At 45.7% G+C, this 14,685-nt stretch overlaps 2 protein-coding genes across 5 annotated transcripts in view; one reads left to right on the forward strand and one right to left on the reverse strand.

The window, feature by feature from the left end:
• CA12 (carbonic anhydrase 12) overlaps positions 1–14,685 on the forward strand; it is a 60,750-nt gene that overhangs the window by 17,249 nt on the left and 28,816 nt on the right. The gene's annotated exons all lie outside the window — the stretch shown is intronic.
• Positions 1–14,685, reverse strand: part of APH1B (aph-1 homolog B, gamma-secretase subunit) — a 95,251-nt gene that overhangs the window by 327 nt on the left and 80,239 nt on the right. The window contains exon 7 of one of the 2 annotated variants that reach the window (XM_036841473.1): positions 13,292–13,312. The exons of the other annotated variant lie outside the window; for it this stretch is intronic. The gene's annotated coding sequence lies outside the window, so the exon portion shown is untranslated. Of the gene's footprint in view, positions 1–13,291; positions 13,313–14,685 lie in introns of those variants that run through there. 2 annotated transcript variants of the gene reach the window in all.

Consider the following 14,685-nt stretch of genomic DNA (forward strand, 5'->3'; position numbering starts at 1 on the left):
CTGGTGATTCCAACTTGAGTAACTGTCTATTCGCCTATGACCTGCAAATCTAAAGGTTCTTCATTGATAGTGCCCTTCTAGTTTATAGGTATTTTTCATGATCCTGAGCCAAAACGTTATACAAATAAATTTCTGGAATTATTACCTAGAAGGGACCTGAGAGTAATGGTACCCTACACATGCATCACTCTTTTATTCTGCCCTCCTCCATGGATACCACTGTTTAAAAGGTTTAACAAATTAATCTATTAATGAAATAGTTTTCCCATTTGTTATTAATCAAAGACAGATCTGAAAACCAATCAAAGTTTTTAGTTAGCCCAAGATAAGGATTCATATTTATTCCACAAACATTTATAGAGTAAATACAAAGTGCCAAGTATTAGGCTAGGTGCTGAGGAAATGATGAATAAGGCATGAATAAGACTGAGAATCTGGGAGGAGACAGTGAATTAGGCCTTACAAAGCAGAGAGATGAAGCACAGAAAAGAGTGCCCTCACCTAGTGTCTTGGGAAAGGATTAGAGAAGGCTTCCTGGAGGAGGTGATGTCTAAGCTGAGACCTGGAGGACATGTAAGAGCTAGCCAGGCAAAGGGCAGGGGTTGAAAGAGCCTTTGGGGTTAAGGGACAGATTGTGCCATGATCACCTAGGCTGGTAGGTTCTGGGCACTACCAAGGACCTCAGTGAGGAGGGAAGGGGCTGGGGAGATGGACCAGGGCCAGTGTGAGGGGCTCATGAGCTGGCTGAGGAGTTGGGACCTCATTCTGGAGATAGCAGGGGGACAGCTGGAGCGTTCTAGGTGGAAAGCTGAGATAAGCGTTTTAGAAGGATCATTGTGGCTACAAAGTAAAGAGTGAATTGAGTGTGAAACACGGAAGGAAGGGGGCCAGAGGGATGCAGGAGAGGGGGATAGGGGTCTGAACCACGGGAGGGGCAATGGGGGTCCTGACCTGTTGATATAACTCAGCCAGAAACGTAAGACATCTAATGTTGTAACTGGCAGAAGCAGCCTGATTGTAGATGAGTGCCCATCTCTGTTGGGCTTCGTGAAGTATTCACATCAGCATCCAGACTGCCACTGCTGCCTCGGTGGGACCCCAGTGGGGGGCACTGATGTAGCCAAGCCCCACACTCATTTACAGATGAGGCGAGGAAAACTCAGAGTTGTCAAGTGGCCCAAGCATGAGAAGCTGAGCCAAGACTGGAATTTGTGTCTCCTGATTTCCGTCTCGTGTATTTTCCCAGTCATTTGGTGGATGCTTATTTTATGCCAGGCATTGTGTACCCTACACGACACATCACAACACTGTGCAAAAGCCATTGAGGAAATGCAGTGATTTTTTTGAAAAAGTAAATAATACAGACTTGCCAGAAACAAATTATGCCAAATTAACTTGCTTTTCTTCCCTACATCAGAGTAAAAGGCTTAGTGGTTAAAGAAAACACAATAGACTTAATACCTGTTGACATAAATAAACATTTGATATGGTTCCTTGCGACACACTCAAGGGAAATGTAGATCAAAGACCAGTGTGATTGCCAGGGAAAAAAATCAATACAGTCAAGTCATCATTACTGTAGGCAGCGCATGGCTGGGAGAGATGTCAGGGGTCCTACAGGGACAGTCATGAATCAATACCGTTTTCGGATTCTTGGGAGTAGGATGGACAGCTGAAGGAGTGTGGTGGTTGGAATCGGAAAGACGAGAGTTGGAGGGAAGAACAGGGAATGGATGACACACGTAAGTGAAGAAGAAAAGCAGATCAAAGAAAGTGGGTGGACCTGGGGGTGGGGAGAGGGGCAGGAAGCAGCTCCTGGTGAGGAACACCGTGCGGGCGCAGCAAGACAGGAGCCCCGGCAGAGACTGAATGAGGAGAGCCGCCTGCCCCGTGCTCGGTCCTGGTGATTCAGGAAAGAGGTGTATGCACGCATTTACACACGCACACATATGTGTGCACGCATGCATCCATGTTCACGTGTATCTACATTCTTAGGTGTGTCCACACCCCCGACACTCACACCTCCATCTCCTACACCATGAACTTGGAGTGAGCCTCTCCGCTGGCTTCTGAGCTACGGGAATGTGTGTTGACATCTCACTGCTTGGAGCGGTGCTTGGGTGAGAACTTACAGCCGCCCCTCAGTCCCTCGGTGCTTCCTTTTGGCAGTTTCCCAAGAGCCCTCCCAGCTCTTGATGAACCTTTTGGTGTAATGCTTAAACGTCTCTATCAGCAAGGATGGAGCAGGGAATGGTCCAGCACTGAGTAAAACTGAGCATGGAAGGTCTGCAGGGAAGACTGGGTGTGCAAAGATATCTGGTCAGAAACCTTGTTACGCCGTGGGGAAAAAAGTGGAGGAACTGCAGGACTTTAATGCTCTTCCTTCACGTAATTGCCTTGAGAAGCATAGGTACCTCCGGGGTTAATAACGAAGTGCTCGCTCTCCAGCTAAGGCTAATGTGCTAAATTATCACTGGAGGATGATTTCCTCCCTGGTGGTTTTTGAGCACGAGCCTGCTGCAAGCAAGGCAGTATTTGAGGGGTACGGGTTTGAGCAGGAGCCCTTTCTAGCCTCAAGGGGCGTTATCTAGAAGGAGAACATCATGCACACCGTGTGGGGAGTGACACCCTCCCCAAAGGGGCTGCTCGGGCAGAGGCAGAGAGCCCAGTCCGGGAGAGGTGCTGAGGAAACATTTGTTGAGTGAACGAGGAAAGAATGGTTTGTCTCTCTATTTACTTTTGGCTCTGGGAGTGAGGGAAGGCACCAGGGAGAAGGTGACACTTGATCTGAGATGGCAGGATTTCAAAGGTGAAACCAGTCTGAAACGAAATGCCACATCACCATGCATATCTCATTAGAAGTAAAAGGAGCCACGCAGGGAGCCCTAGATTTGTTTTCCGGTGAGGTGAAAGGGAGAACTTGCTCTAAAAGGTTGGAAAAAGGGGGCGGGGGAAGGAGGAATTGAGACTATTCCATTCAGAAGGGCCTGGGAACCAGCATGTCTTGTAAGTCCATCACAAATAGACACTACACTACCACGTTTATTCCTCCCAACAGCCCTGGGGTCCTGCCGGGTGGGTACTGCCACTTTCATTTTGTAAGCGAAGCTCAGGAAATCTAAGAGATATGTTCAAGGTCACACAGCCAGTAGGTGGTGGAGCTGTGATTGGCAGCTTGGTCAATGGCTCCAAAGCCCTTGACCTTCCCAACTGCACTTCACACCCCTCTGGAAGGGAGACGGAAGTAGCCTGGATGGGGACTTCCCTGGTGGCGCAGTGGTTAAGAATCCACCTGCCAATACAGGGCACACGGGTTCGAGCCCTGGTCCAGGAAGATCCCACATGCCGTGGAGCAACTAAGCCCGTGCGTCACAACTACTGAGCCCGTGCTCTAGAGTCCACGAGACACAACTACTGAGCCCGTGTGCCACAGCTACTGAAGCCCGCATGCCTAGAGCCCGTGCTCCGCAACAAGAGAAGCCACCGCAATGCGAAGCCCGCGCACCGCAACAAAGAGTAGCCCCCGCTCGCCACAACTAGAGAAAGCCCGCGCGCAGCAACGAAGACCCAATGCAGCCAAAAATAAATAAATTAATTTAAAAAAAAGAAGTAGCCTGGATGAAGGCTTTCAGGTGTGAGAAGAACCATCGAACAGCAAATTTTCTCCCTAAAAGGGAAAACTGAGGGAGCAGCTTTAAATAACAGCAAAAGCACTATAGGTTAGATATCAGAAAGGACTTCCTCTTTGTGAAAGCGGGTAAGTGAAGAACGGGCTCAACAGCAGGTCAATGTTTAGAGACCAGTCAGCCATCACTTAGGTCATGTTCCCCCGTGGGTAGCTGGAGAAAGCTCACGTCTTTTACCAGATCCCCTCTTTTTGTTATTTCCAGACCCCCCAGGTATGTTTACAAGGTCACAAATCTCTCCATTGCTGCTTCTCCCCTCTAGCTCTGGACCATCGCCAGGGCTTGTCTGCTGGTCCCCTCTCACCACCTCATAACCGCTGCTGCCGCCCAGGCTCTAGACCCTCCAAAGGCTGCTGCTGGGGAGAACGTGAGGGTCAGGGTCAGTGGCACCCTGGCTGCTTACTGGCACTGTGACTTTGGGCACATTACTCAACCTCTGTGCCTCAGTCACCTCATCTGCTAAATGAGAACATAGTGCCTCTGTCGTAGGGTTGTAATGCAGATTAATTAATACCTGTTAAGCATATAGAATGGGGGTTGGTGAACTAAGGCCCATGGGCCAAATCCAGTCCACCACCTGTTTTTGTGAATAAAATCTTCTTGGAACATGGCTACACTCACCTGTTCGCATATTCTCTATGGCTGCTTTTTTTTTTTTTTTTTTTAACAAAAGCAGAGTTGGGTAGTAGTGACAGAGATCATACAGCTCACAAAGCCTAAAATATCTGCTATCTGGCCTTTTGTAGAAAATGTTAGCCAACCTTTGATATAGAATGATGCCTGGCACGTAGTAAGTGCTCATTAAATGGTAGCTTTAAGAAAAACAACAACTCACTAGGCTTTGGAGTTTAACAAAATTTGACTGAGGTCCTGGGGTGACACAGGCAACTACAGCCTAAGAGGAAAGCCAGATGTCTCTGTCATCAGTACTCCACGAAGGCAATGATCATCCCTGTCTCTGGGGATTTCCTACCATCAGGTCGTAGGCGCCAGTCTTGCTCTCCTGGCCTGGAGCCCTGACTGTGTTTCCCCTCCCCTGAGGTTAGGCCTCCATTCCTCTTTCCTGCCCCAGGATGACTGACAGCGAGAGCACCTCATTCTTTCTAGAAAAACATCCTCTGCAATGTGTGATCTGCTCTTTCCTTCTGCGTGGCCCAGCCGAGACGATCACAATAGTCCAGGGCTTCTCAGCCTCTGCGTTGTTGACATTTGGGGCGGGATAATTCTTTGTCTGGGGGCTGTCCTGTGCACTGTACGACGTTTAGCAGCACCCCGGGCCAGCCCATCTACCCACTGAATGTCAGCAGCATTCCCCCTCGTGACACCAAAAATGTCTCCAGACGTTGCCAAACATCCCGAGGGGACAAAAATCACTCCTGAGAACCACTGGCTGCGTCTGAGATAACATCACAGGTGAGGCAACAACCTTCCAGTCCAGGACAGCTAAATCCATTATTTTAGAAAAACAGTGCTCTTTGCAAGGGCACAGACCAGTTAAAGATGCACCCAATTTGTATCACTGGATCACTAGACAGAACGCTTGGCACCTCAGCCTGAAACGCCAGCATTTGGACTGTTACAGCTGGGGCTGAGCTTTCACAGAAACGCTGGGTAGTTACCTGCCTCAAGTCCGGGTCACTAAGAGGGCTTATCCAAGCGATCTGTCCCGCAACAGGGGGAGTGGGACAAATTTTTGGCCCCTCCCCCAGAATGTAGAAAATGCTTATGAACCGCTCCAGCTGTCCTGCCCCTTCCCACATGAAGATTTTCCATCCTCATCCGTTTTTGACATTCTACTCCCCCTCAAGTGATAGGAAGAAACTGCTAGCAGCTTTAAAATAACAGTCTATTCACTGATCCACTTATTCTTTTGACCAATCCTTAATGATTCCCTTTGTGGGCTGGTCACTGGGGATCAGAGACAAGCAGGACACAGCCCCTGCCTTCCATGCACTGAGAGTTGAGGGGCAAGCAGACGTGTAAACAGGTAATGACAACGGAGCAGATTAAGTCCTGTGATAATGTACACTGACCCCGGGGACACAAAGGTGGGGCAGAATTCCTATATTTGGGGGTGACGGTGGCTGTCAGGCTTCCCTGAGGATCTGATTCTTGAAAGATAAAGGAGTTAGCAGGGCAAGGAGAGTGCGTGCATGTTTACGTGCATGGTGGTGTGCGTTTTAGGGATGAAAATGGCATTCCACTGCAGGCAGCAGAGCTCCGAAACCAGACGAGAGTGTGGGGTGCCATCAGAGAATCAGGATGGCAGCAGCCCAGTGTCGGAGAAGTGGTGGGGAAAAGATTGTCCCTGCGTCTGAGAGCAGAGGCTCTGACAGCTTTCGTTCCAGACTACCTTTTCAAAGATGTTTATGTAGCAAGTCATCTTGCATAGATAAAGGCAGTGTCTCCTTCCAGGGCAGAGAGCAGATCTGTTTGCTGTCCAGTAAAATAATGTCTCTTTTGGAGGTAAAGGTTGGGCAAGTTTGCTAACCACCCCCCTTTACACACTGGGGTTTCCTAAGCTGAGAGGGATGTTCATTGTGCGGAGCAGCTTGCAAGTGGAGGCGTTACAAGGCCCTGGTTACATCACCCTATGGAACTGGGGCTTGAGAAACAGCTGCAAATGTCACTCTGCTACCCCTGTGAGTATTAAACTGTCCTTCGTCTCTGACTCAGGAGTCTCGTGTCTTTACCAGCATCCGTGAAACTGTGGCAGGCTAACTTGTTAGTCGGGGTGAAGTCTTAAGACTCCCAGCCCCGCTTTGTGACACATGGTAGTAGTGGAAGCAAAGCCTAGAGAGGGGTTGGGATCATGACGGGCTTGTGGGCTGCACTCCAGACCTTGGGATTAAGCCTGAAGGCTTGAGGAGCCACTGAAGAACTTTCAGCAGAGAAACGTCTGGATCTGGATCTAGCGTAGGGAGTGGAGGGCTGGAGAAACAAGGCCAGTGAGGCCTACAGATACGGAGCTATGCATCTGAACAGGGATATGCCAGCAGGGGCAGATGAAGGCCAAGTTTAAAAGAAACTTAATTTGGTCCTTGATAGCTTTTTTTCCTGAACTGGGAGTCAATCCGGATAATCCACTGCATTTATTTGTGGCATCTCTTTAGACCTTTCATGCTCTTGACATTTCTGAAGCATACAGACCAGATATCACATAGCATGTCCTTCCATTTGGGTTTGTCTGAGGGTTTCTCATGAGATTCAGGTTGTCCATTTTGGCGCTAAGAGTACAGTATATACAGAAGTATATACTGTTATTATATATTATATATGTATACACACACATATCTATATACACACATATATTCACAATGGAATATTACTCAGCCATAAAAAAGAATGAAATAATGCCATCTGCAGCAACATGGATGGACCTAGAGATTATCATACTAAATGAAGTAAGTCAGACAGACATGTATCATATGATATCACTTATATGTGGAATCTTCAAAAAAATGATACAAATGAACTTATTTACAAAACAGAAATGGACTCAGAGACATAGAAAACAAACTTATGGTTACCAAAGGGGAAAGGGAGGGAGGGAGGGATAAATTAGGAATTTGGGATTAACAGATACACACTACTATATATAAAATAAACAACAAGGTCCTACTGTATAGCACAGGGAACTATATTCAATATCTTGTAATAACCTATAATGGGAAAGAATCTGAAAAAGAATATATATGTATATGTATATATATATACACACACACGTATACATACACACACACGTATACATATACACACACGTATACATACACACACCCACATATACACATACACAGCCACGTATACGTATACACACACACACGTCTACGTACACACGTCTCCGTACACACCCACGTCTACGTACACACACACACATCTATGTATACACACACACGTCTACGTATACACACACACGTATACATATATACACACACACATATATAACTGAATCACTTTGCTGTACACCTGACTCTCACACAACACTGTAAATCAACTATACTTCAATTTTTAAAAAAAGATTAAAAATAAAGAAAAATATTGTCCTAAAAAAAAGACACCTAAAAGAGTAAAATTGTTACATCTCTGTGCCTAAAAATGGGGCCAAAGGAAAGGAAGGAGCGGACTGTAATTCCCAGCTTTTGGGGGGGTGGGCGGTACTATCAGCTGCGATAGAGAACCTCGAAGGAGGTGGAGGAGGGTGAAAGAGGAAAGGATGGTAGGCTTGGTTATTTTTCAAATTATTTGTTTGCCTGTCTGCCTCCCCCTCCAGCCACGTCTGATTTCAGGAACCCATGGAGCGTCCAATGGGGGTGGCCAGTAGGCAATGGGTCTGGAGCTCAGGAGGAAACCCCGACAGGGCAGAGGTGGTGCTGAAGCCATGGGAGGGGATAAGATAACCCCAGGGGAGTGTGAGAGAAAGAAAAGAGCCAAGGACAAAACCACAGGGAGAGCTGACATTAAGGGCAGGTAGCTACAGAGAGCTGAGAAGGGGCAGGAGAAATGGGAAGATAACTCAGACAAAGCAGTATCCCCCAGAAACCCAGAGAGGACAGGTTCAGAAATGGGGTGGGGTAGGGGGGGAGGCACCGGGGCCAAGGGCCACAAGAGAAATGAGGGCTGAAGAGTCTATTTGAATCCAGTGGGATGCGGGCCTGGAAGCCAGAGTCCTGGAGCAGGGAGATCTGAGCAGGAAGTGGAGATGCAGAAGTGGCCAGACGATGTTCGGTTGCAAAGAGGGGGTGAGGAATCAGAGCAGGAGGGCAGGGGAGGTTCTCGTCCTAGTAAACAGATATCAAAGTCCACAACTAAATAGCTTGTTCAGGGCCGCATTCAACTTAGATATGCAGGATGGCCCCTGACCTGCTGTCTAGCCGCCCCATCCAGTCTCGGCTCCTCACTCACAGCCTCACACGTTTCACAAAGATGAGTGCTGAGAAGGTGGATGGGGCAGCAAGGGAGAGAAGAGCAGCTTTTCGGCAGCAGAGGCAGCTATACTGACGATTAAAAGCACCTGTTACATTTTCCACTCTCTCTCTCTCTCTCTCTCTCTCTCTGCCAGGGAAGGAGCGGGTCACTAAGGCAGCCTCTGCTCACATTATTTGCTCTCCCATCAGTTTCCTTTTGCTGCCAGGGAACATTGCTTCATCACCTTGCATAGAACACGCCTTTATTATCAGGATTATTTGAAGTTTTCTCTCTTCATTCAGAAGCTTGTTACAAATAATAGCCTTACTGGCCCCCAGACCCTCGTCTCCAGGAAACCAGGCTGTATTATCTGTAGCTTCCTTTCCTGCCAGCTCTGTTCAGTTTACTTTCTAAAACCCACACAAGAGGAACATGAATGCTTTACTTCAGTCAACAGCTATTTTATAGCAGAGAATAGCAAGTTAAACACAGTCAAATATTTAAACTACAAAAGCAACCCTATGAAATGAGAAACACGTGTGATACATCCATACAATGGGATACTCTTCAGCCATAAAAAAGGAATGAAGTACTGATACATGCTACATCATGGATGAACCTTGAAAACATTATACTGTGTGAAAGAAGCCAGACACAAATTGTATGATTCTATTTATAAGAAATATCCAGAAGAGACAAACCTATAGAGACAGCAAGTAGATTAGTGGTTGCCAAGGGCTGGGGGGAGGAAGGGAAATGACTGCTTAGTGAGTATGGCGTTTCCTTTGGGATGATGAAAATGTCCCGGAACTAAACAGTGGTGACAGTTGTACAACACTGTGAATATACTAAATGTAATTAATGGTAAATTTACGTTATATATATTCTGCCACAATAAAAAATTAATTACTTTGGAAAAAAGAAACCTTACCTTGACACCAGAGAACAAAAAGCCCTGGCTCCAGCCCCAACGTTGTCGATGTAATGAAGGCTTTCTACCAGCTCTTCTTAACTTCGGCTGCACATTAGAATCACCTGAGCAGCTCCTTAAAGCCTCCTGTATCTGGACACCACCCAAGACCCATTAAACCTGATCTCTGGGGCGGGGGCCAGGGGCAGACCTAGGAGCTCTAGGAAGCTCCAATATGCAGTTAGGGTTGAGAAATACTGAGCTAGACCAGTGGTCCTCAGAGTGTGGTCCCCAGACCAGCAGCACCAGCAGCACCTGGGAATTTGGTTAGAAAGGCACATTCTGGGACTGCACCCCAAACCTTCTGAATTAGAAATCCTGAGAGTGTTTTAACAATCTGTGTCTTAACAAGAAATTTGTGTTTTAACAAGTCCTCCAGGGGATTCTGGTACACACCAAAGTCTGACACCAACTGTTCTGCGTCTAGACCAAGTAAGATACAGAGAGTTTTCCTCAACCAATGAGTGTTTACTGAGCATCTACTGTAAGTTTGCTTCTGTGATAGATGTGAAAATACAGAAAGTCACCTCAGGTCTCCTCAAACATCTAGTTGGTTAGATTCTTGGAAAAGAAGTTGTATGTTAAAATGAGCTGAGCTTTTTAATGGCTGAACAGTATTCCATTGTAGGTGTACACCACATTTTATTTATCCCTTCATGTCTTGATGGGCACATGAGTTATTTCCACCTTTTGGCTATTACGAATAATTCTGCTATGAACATTGGTGTACAAGTATCTGTTTGAGTCTCTGCTTTCAATTCCTTCGAGTATATACCTCAAAATTCTACTCTAGGAGTAGAATTGTCAGGTCATATGACAATGCTATGTTTAACTTTTTAAGGAATCACCAAAGTGTTTTCCACAGCGGCTGCACCACCAGGAATGTATGTTTGGGATGATGGAAAAAGTTCTGGAAGGGGCTAGTGATGATGTTTGCACAACAGTGTGACTGTAGTTACCACCACTGAATTCACTTTAAAATGGTTAAAAATGGTAAATTTTATGTTATGTATATTTTACCACACATACACACACAACATTAAAGACATGAAATGAGCCATGAAAACAGATTTAGAAAAGGAAGTTATGTTCCTAATGGTCAACACTGAATAAAGATGACCTCAAACACCATAATTATGTTTCCATAATTACACATATAACAGTGCATTAAAAAGATGGTGTCTGCAGTTCTTACTATTCAGAGGTGGTCTTTGCCTGAGGATGGAGAAAGAATATTTTTAATATTCTTTTTTTAGGAGGGTAGGGCAGGATGTCGGGTTCTTCTGGGGACTTCGTGTGTTTACATTGACCAAAATTCCTTTGTGAACAAGTCAAACAAGAATAACATGTACTGAGCACTGACAGGTGATGGGCCTGGCTTGGTTTCCCTGCTGGGGTTAGGCCGTTACCACCTTAGCAACTTGTCTAACGTATTAGTGGCCTGTTGTTGTTCAGGAACCCTTTGCTGAGCACTTTGATGTGCAGGCTCAGTGGGAGGAGCCAGGGATACAGGAATGAATGGGACGAGCTCAGAGCCCAGTGCGGTGGTTCCCAACCTCCAGCGAGCACTGAGTCTCCCACTGGGCTCGTTCAATGACAGATGCCGGGCACCACCCCCAGAGTGTCTGGGTCAGGATGTCGAGCGGGGAGGCGGGGAGGCCCAAGAATCTGCATTTCTAACAGGTTCCTAGGTGATGATGGTGGTGGTGCCTGTCCAGGGACCACGCTTTGAGAACCACTGGTCTACTGGGGTAGGAAAGTATAAAATGTTATTTTGATAAGTGTAGGTGCCTCTAGGAAGGAGAAGTGTAAAGGGCTCCACAGGAGCATGGAGGATGCGGAAACACTTGGTCCTGCCTTTTGGGGGGTACGAGGGGCAGGGAGAGGGTGTTTCTGGGGGCTGGGATGCAGCTTGGTGTGTCTCAGCATCGCTGCAATAAAAAGGGGAGGGGAGAGCAGGCTCAGAGGAGTCCAAAGAGGTGGACAGAGCTTTGCCACAACGAACGCGCTCTAAGGCAACAGGACCTAAGAGGGTGCCAGAGATGCAGGAGCAAAAGCAAACAGTTGTCACCATTTATCTTTGGCATCCTGGAAACCTCACCCTCCTCCCTATAAAAGCCTTCCCTCCAGAAAGGACCTGACAAATGCCTGGAAGCCAAAGGGTAAATGACTGCCAAGCCTTTTCTTCTAGCTACACTCATACCTCCCCTCTCCTCTCCATCCCAGCAATATTGGAAGGGGATTACTGGAGAGGGAGGGGCCCTCTAAGTAAGGCAAGATGCAGGGGAAGGACTTCGAAAGGTTTAGCAGAGAGCTGAGCTGGCGGCCCCAGTCCTGCAGCTCACCTCTTCTTGCTCCCCAGCCTGCAGTACTGGCCCCACTGCCATGGCTAAACCAGAAAGGATGCCGAAGAGTGGCTTGGGAGGAATTTACCCTTTCCCAGTCTCCTCCCTCTCAAGCCGACCCAAACAAAAATTGAAGTAATAAAGAGAAAAGTTCGATATAAAGTATGGCTTAACAGCATCTTTAGAAAACACTCCTATTTTTATTGATCTATAACAGTAAAAACCAAGGAAGCAGAACGGGCCTGCTATGGCAGTCCAGCTTTAAGCTTTGTAAATAATAAGTAACACTGACTCTCCAGCCCTTGCTCTGCCCTGTCTCTGATTCACTTGTAACATTAACAAAGAAAAGGCTTCAATGCCAGTTTCGTTCCTTGACCTCTGTTTGTTTATAATAAAATCATAAGACATCACCAGTCAATCATTAACCCACCCCTCTGCTAGCCTCCTCTCCTTTTGGGCAGGATCTTGGACTTTATGGCCATGCCTCTCCACTTGACTGGCGGGGAAACAGGGAGAGTCAGCACAGTGTGGCTTTGGGCTCAGGGGGCAAGAATCCAGCCAAGGCAGATGCTGTGGGAACCCCACACTACTGACCAGCTGAACCCGCTGGACTTTTATGGGAAGCCATGTATCTTTTAATCAACTTCAGAAGTGAACTGCAGGAGCTGTAAATATATATATAAAACATATTTTACAAATGTGACTTCTGCATCCTAACAACATCCTGAGAATGTGTGGTATTGAGATGGATTTAGAGAGGATACAGAGGCTGCCTTCCCTTCTGAATGGGGGTCCTGTGGCTTAGCTGTGTTCTCTATGGCTCCAGCCACAGGACCACGAAGGATGGGTGACCCCCAGAGAGAGCTGGGTCCCAGCCCCCTGAAAGGAGGACCTTTCTAACAGACGGAGGAGTGTACCTGAGCGGGTGCTGAATGACTCCCACGCAGCCTTGTCGTAGGGCAGCACCCAGCCTGGCCAGGGGGAAGCCAGATGAACCCTAGGTTCATTCTGAGTCTTTACATCACATACACATAAAATATACAAGCTCTCTGTTGCAGCAGGGTCTCTGAGTGCTCTGTGCACTCCCTTTGGAATGCCATTCCCCAGGTTTGACTCATGGTGGGCTCAGTCCCATCCTTTAAGTCTCAACTTTAATGGTGCCTCCTCTGAGAAGCCTGCCTGCATCACCTGGTCCATAGTGGTCACTCCATTTTTTCTCCATCATAGCCCTTGCTTATTTCCTTCATAGCATTGACTGCAGACTGGAATTATTTTACTTATGTATTGGTTTGCTTATCTGTAATTTATTATCAGTCTTTTCCACTGGAACGTAAGTTCCATGAGGACAGAGACCAGATCTCTTGTGTTCTCCATTGTATCTTCAATACTAAATACAGGAGGCACATCTGTTGAAGAAATGAATGAATTAACTTCAAAATTAAATAGCACTCCAAGGAGGGTATTTAGCAATTTTCTCTTTTATTCAACATTTGAATACTCATTTTTAAATTGCAAATATAATCTATTTAATTGTCTATTCAAATTTGATACACAATCTGTGATCATTTTCATATAAATATACATGCCCAGACTGGGGGCATTTTTACTAGAGTCAGATCCCCTTACAAAACAAACCTTGGCGACTGACCAAAAGCTTTTATTATACGAAAATTTTGACTGTTGGTTAAAAAAAGGTGTGTCAACATCTAGAATGTGTAAAACCTTGCCACTGTAGTTTTATCCATTGGGGCAAGTTTTGATCTGACTGCGTTTTGGTAGCCAGTCCAAAGAGACAGGCCCTGGGGATGGTGGCCCAGGACGGGCTGCCCAGGTGTTCACACAGACACTGAGGGCTCTACCCCAAGAGTGTGGCTACCACAAATGTCAGGGGCGCCAGGTAGGTCTGAGGGACAGACTTAGAAAGGCCCAAAAAGGTAAACGTCGTAATAGGATAATAATGAATACTTTTTTTTTTTTGTCCAGACTCATCAGATATAGTCAAGTTACAAACAATATTTATTTTCACTAGAATTTTTGTTATTCTTAAGCACATAGGATGCAGTCAGTGAGAAAGAGTAATCAGTGAGAAACAACAATTAAACTGTACCAGTAATTACATAGTTCTGATCTTCTAAGGAGCCCTATATGCTTTTATTATTACAATACATGCTGTAAAGTATATGTAGTAAATGTATAAATATAAGAAACTACTCAACCCATAAAGTGTTTTACTTACCCCATACCACGTCTGCAAACAGACTATAAAATAATAAAATTATCCTCATTTACTTGCATGAATTGTTATTTGCCCAAGGCAGTAGTGAGTCTCTACATACATACGTACAGAGCAAATACACCCATGTTGGAGAGAAATAAAAAGAGGACCTATAGATTAAAAGAAACTCAAGGGACATATTAACCAGTCATGATACATGGACCTTATTTGGACCCAGATCCAAACAAACTATTTCATAAATATATGAGACTATAGCACAGGGAACTACATTCAATATCTTATAATAACCTACCATAGAAAAGAATATGAAAAAGATATATATATATATCTATATATAGATATATATATAGATATATAGATATATATATAACTGAATCACTTTGCTATATACCTGACACATTGTAAATCAACTATACTTCAATTAAAAAATAGGAAAAAAAAAACCAAAAAAGATTTATGAGACAATTGGGAAAATTTGAATTTGCACTGGATATTTGATGACATTAAGAAATCATTGGGAGACGCAAGAGGGAGGAGATATGG

This window comes from Balaenoptera musculus, chromosome 2 (genome assembly GCF_009873245.2).
Source record: "Balaenoptera musculus isolate JJ_BM4_2016_0621 chromosome 2, mBalMus1.pri.v3, whole genome shotgun sequence".
NCBI lineage: Eukaryota > Metazoa > Chordata > Mammalia > Artiodactyla > Balaenopteridae > Balaenoptera > Balaenoptera musculus.